The following is a 5,662-nucleotide window of genomic DNA, read 5'->3' as shown; positions in this document are numbered from 1 at the left end:
AACCCTCATTTCCTGTAGTAAATTACACAGTAGTTAAATATATGAAATTGAGAGCAATTTAGGATATCTCACAGATGCTCTGCTCCAAAGACTGCAACTAATCCTGTGTAACCGACTTCCAAATTTGTTCCAGACTCCCACAAGAAGGTGCACACCCACTTTTGCTTCTCATGCTCCTAGGGCCAGGGGGAGGCTGGGGACCTTTTCTGTACTCTTCCTACTGGATTCACAACATGTTTTTGGTTTTCTAGTACACTGATCACAAAACAGAGCAACCAAGACATCAAAACACAAGTAACAAACTACTGGCAACATCTCAGCTTCCCTCCTGCCACCCAGCTGACCCTCAGTGACAGAAATTTGACTGTTGCAAAGCACAGTCTTGTTCAGAGTATGTGCTGCAATGTTATGAATTAAAAGCTATCCCAACTTCCGTAACACAGCTAGATGCCAGGCAAAATAAATAAATAAACCAAAAATCACAACCTCGCAGTTTGGTTTTGGTCTAAGAAGTGTTCTAGCTCCAATCTAATTTTTCCCATAACCATGAGCAGCCCAGTGCCCTGTGATGAACGCCCTGTGATAAGACACTGGCCAGAAGAAAGTAAGAGTGTTATCAGGATGTTCATCTGCAATAGGAATGATAAAAGGAAATGAAACTTGAAAGGCACAGGGGAAACTGTGGTTTGTTTAAGCTGGTTTTGAATGTTAAGGGGCAAGAGTTTAAAAATTTTTAGTGGTTTCTTGGCTTTGTACCCATCACAGAGGTAAAATACTATCTGCCTTTGCTGAGCACTTCTTAAGCCACAGGACTTCCACAGGGTTTTATGGAGTAGGGAAGGAGAGGGTGGCAGAAGCCACTGGTTCATGGTTCTCCCAGTTTCTAGTTGACTGAGCAGAGACAATCACACATACTTCCATTGCTTTCCTGTTTACTATAGGAGGAAGGCACAGCTGCTACAAGAATGTCCTGTAACAGGAGATGTATATCACAGAGATTCTTCCTAAATCTTTTGAAATACAGAGTTTACAAAAAACTTGCAAAAGCATATTGAAAAGAAAAACCTCCCAAAACCTGGCCACGTGCTCTCTGCTAGCTACAGCACATTGTAGCAAAACTTGGGACAATTCCCCTCTCCACCCCATTAGTATCACCTTTATGTTTTCCAGCAAGAGCAAAGGGAGAGCACAGTCTCAGAGATGAAGAACTATGAGGGAAGGGCAGGGTGTGGGAAACAGAAGTGTTTAACAGAATGTTTTTTTGGGTTCTTACTTCATGTTGCAGAATTTGTCCGTCCTTGATGGCTAGATTAGCAGGAACTGAATTTGAAACAAACCTGTTTAAGGTTTGCTAAAAAGTTAATCCTTACTGAAATGGTTCTGAGGTAACAATTTTAGAGCAATTATGTCAGTTCTTGGGCTATCCAATTTCAGCACTGCTAGACAATAATTTAATCATTGGTAGAATCATCCAAGAAAATACAGCAGTGGAAAGGTGCTTCTCTTCACTGAAATTCATCCTTTTGGTTATGAACAATCCAGCTCACAATTGTTAGAACTTGGTGTTAGCCATGTATTTTATAAAATAATGTTTTCTTTTGACATCCAACTCATTTACAAACACAATCAGCAAAAGCAGCAGCAGAAAATTCTTTCTGTGTGCTTTTCCAGTAAAAAGTACATGTGAAGATTCACACCATTACCACACTTGGATTTTTTAGCAGGGTATGTTGTGATATGCAGTGGGTAATGGTTTTAAACTGAAGGGGAGAGCAGGTTTAGATGGGATATTAAGAACAAAGACTTTTACAATGAGGGTGGTGAAACACTGAACAGGTTGCCCAGAGATGTGGAGGGTGCCCTATGCCTGGAAAATTCAAGGTGATGTGAAATGGGGCTCTGAGCAACCTGATCTAGTCAAAGGTATCTCTGCTCATTGCAGGGAGGTTGGAACTAGATGATCTTTAAAGGTCCCTTCCAGCCCTAACTGTTCTGTAATTCCTGCAGATCCCAGTCTATGCCCTCTCACTTTGATAACCTGATGACTGCTGCTTAGTTGAGTGTTTCAGCTGATTCTACAACCCTACAACTGTGATTTAATTTAGATCCCATTTCCTGGAATTGTTAATTGCAGCTGCACAGCAGAACAGCACAAAAGCCTTACTAAACTGAAATGACATTCACCGCTGTCCACTTACACACCAAGCAGGTCACACTACTGAAGGAATTTAGATCGGTTTGATACTGTTTGTCCTTGACAAAATGTTTTGTTCTATTACTGCAGAATAGGGAGGAGATTTCCAAGAAATTCTCTCCACTAATTTTGTGTACTTACTTGTACCTTCTTTTATTCCTTTTACAACGGCAGACCTTGATTTAAAAAACCAGCATTCTGTACTTGTATCACAAAAGAACTGTAAAGTCACACATTTTTAAAAGATCAGGAGTAATGGAACAATATGGTCAGAAGCTAGCTTTTTTTTTGTTGCTCAGATGCTTTAAAAAAAAAAAGTTCTAAAATTTTCTGCACTCATCACTTTAAATGTCAAAAAGAAATAGAACAACATTCAGCAGTGCTGTGAGGCAGCAAAAATATCCCTTCAATACAAATTGTAGCAACTTAGAAACTGTTTTGTTATCTTCTTTTAGGTAAGTTGTTACAAACTCCATGGAATTTCTGTAAGTAGTTTAATTTCTTTTTTTTTAAACTATGCAAGTATTTTACGGATTTTTAAATTAACATTCATATCAATAGGTAAAGAATTCCTTATTTCATATCTGTGAATTAGTTATACTACTTTTATCTAAAATACCAGGTAAAAAATACATTTGCAATAGGTACTTTAGTGGCTGGAAAACATGAAACTCTACACATCACTAAATGTTAATTAAGGTGAACCCATTTCATATCCCTCATTATCATGAGGGATACAAACTGGAGATATCATTATTTGTGTACACATTCAGGGAAAACAAGATAAGCGATTATTCAAAGTTCAGGTTGAAGTTCTCAATCTGCATAAGCATTTCCTGTGGATTAGAATACGTGGTGCACAAGAAATGTTGTTTGAAATTGAAAGTACTGACGTGGTTCTTGCAGTTCTAGGGTCTTAACTAAATTGGAAGAGAAAGCCCAGTATCAATAAAAAAACAGCCAGGCAAAACCCTCCCTTCCTGCTGTATCCTACTTCATCAATAACTAAAACCAACAATCAGACAGAGAATGCAGAGTATTTACTGAAGAAATCATATTAATAATGGGGTTAATGAATTGTATACTTAGATGTCTACAAGCATCTTCAGGGTGCAACAGACTAACACATTCAATAGGAGACTCCAGGCTTCTACTGGAACATACTGGTTTTCACCTCCCAAATGCCCTTCCATAACTTTAATGACAAAAAATTGACATCAATTAATAAAAACCTGTTGAGTGCTCCAATTAAAAAGTACATAAACTCATAATTACATACTGATATTTAATTCCAGAGTGCTAACATGTCTTTGCATGCATTGCTCTCCCCTGTTTGGCCCGGGTGGGTGCTTATGACATGAACTACTCAATTGAACTTGATATAATTATTAAAACATTATTTTACCTGCTCAGAGCAATTTCACCTTCACTTGTCTTCTTCCAGGCATAGAACATTCATTCTTTGTTGATATTTTGAGTTAGCTAAAGTAAGGAAAATTTTGTTCAAATATCAGAAATTCATTTCAGAATAAGCACATGGAATATGAAATAAAGCAGGATACCTAATTTATTTGGCCAACAAAGTTCACCTCTGTTATGCTACACTGATGTTCAGATTGCCTCAAATTAAGCAAAAGGTCCACAAGAGCCCTGCAAAGAAAAGAAAACCAATTAGAGATACAGTGCTTGTGAAAATGCTTCTCAGAAATTATCAACTCGCCTTTTCCCTTTGATCTTTTACTAGAAAATTTTAACCTGCTACAAATGTGTAATTTAGTTTTTAGCTTAGTTTACTAAGTCTAGTAAACTTTAGTTTAGTCTTAGTTTTAGTTAGTAACTTAGTTTAGACCTCAGGTGTTGGGTCTGCATGAACAAGATAGGAATTTTAGGTAGGGACAAAGGTTTTGGGCTTGCTTTTTCCCCCCAAGGTTTTACATTTTGCATTCTAGACCTACTCCACCTACTTATGGCTAAAATGTATTGATACTGATTGGTATTGATATTACATATACATGTAATATCAATACAGAGTGCATTTTAATGTTTGCTCACTTGCAAATCAAGGGCAAATAATCTTCCAAAAAAATCTTGCAAATGGGAACATTTTTCTTGATTTCTACACAATTATGCAACATGTATAATTGTCTGTAAGTACCCAGGAAAGTTTCTAGATGCAGGAAACCTTTTAATGATGACCATAGTTTAGTTTTTCATCATAAATTCTAACCCGTTTGAAAACTTTCTATATCCTTGTTCAGATCAGAGATCTATTACATTACCTTCATGGAAGTGTTCACATGCAAGTGGAACAAGGGAGAGGCACTTCAACACAGCAGAGTTGTTACAGGGTATTTACTGTAAATTCAGTGTTAGATACACAAAAGCTGGCTTCATGATGCAGCCTGAAAGTATCAAGCACATCACTTCCATGCAGAGTTTGTGGGTTCTGACAGACTCTGGCTTTCTAATTGTTGGTCTCAAATGTGCTCTTAGTCAAACAGATTGTATTGGCAGTAACTATAATGAATATAATCCATGAGTGTTGCAGGTCTGATCAGTGTAAGCTTAGAACACCTTATTTTCTGAAATGAGGCGCAGGTTTCTTCTCCTTGGTATTCGTGTGATCTATTTGATTATTTACCTGTGATTCTACACAAGCACAGTGGCAGAGAGTAGGTGTATTTATAACTGTGCCAAGCAGGACCTGAATCCTGTTGTACATTGCACCCCCATTAGGAAAATGGGCACCACCCAACAGTGACACCTTGGAAGGGAATGTTCAGGAACACTAATGTAATTCTCACAATCTAATTATAATAGATAAAATTAATAAGTGACTGTATTTCAGAAGAAATTATCCCAAGCTGCTGCTTTGTTGTATGGACTAAATAGAAATTGTCTTAAGAGACTCATCAGACTTTGTTGTACTTAATACCAGACACCTCTAAAATGTGTATAAATTACTAAAGATGCTAATTCAAAACAAACATTTTGTGAACATAGAAGTTAGGAACTTTCTAAGTGATCTGAGACAATGGTTTAACTTTTTCCAAAAGTTAACCAAAACCACTCAGGAGTTCCATTCCCTAGAGGTAACGTTGATTTAGTCTCATTACTCACAGAGAGCAGTGGTTTATCTCCCATTGCTGGAAGAGGTATGCTGGCATCTACTGATCAAGGAATCCCTGTTTCTGCTATTTCATCCATCAACAGGCTATCAAGGGCTACATTTTTGCTTTAGGAAAACAAACACATCACACTTTTCCATAGAAAAGGGGTCATATGAAGCAATTAATGGAAAAATGCATTGGAGATTAGATCCACAAAGCTCAAAACAAACATCTTTTGAGTTGAATGTGAAGTTAATAGAATGCTTTTTTGTAGGACTGTTATATTAATAGGGCTCCCATGAACTACTTGCCCTCTCATTGAGGATGTTTCACAGGAAGAATAAGAATCACCACAAGA

Source organism: Corvus moneduloides, chromosome 1 (genome assembly GCF_009650955.1).
Source record: "Corvus moneduloides isolate bCorMon1 chromosome 1, bCorMon1.pri, whole genome shotgun sequence".
NCBI classification, from domain to species: Eukaryota; Metazoa; Chordata; class Aves; order Passeriformes; family Corvidae; genus Corvus; species Corvus moneduloides.
This window is presented reverse-complemented; position numbering follows the sequence as displayed.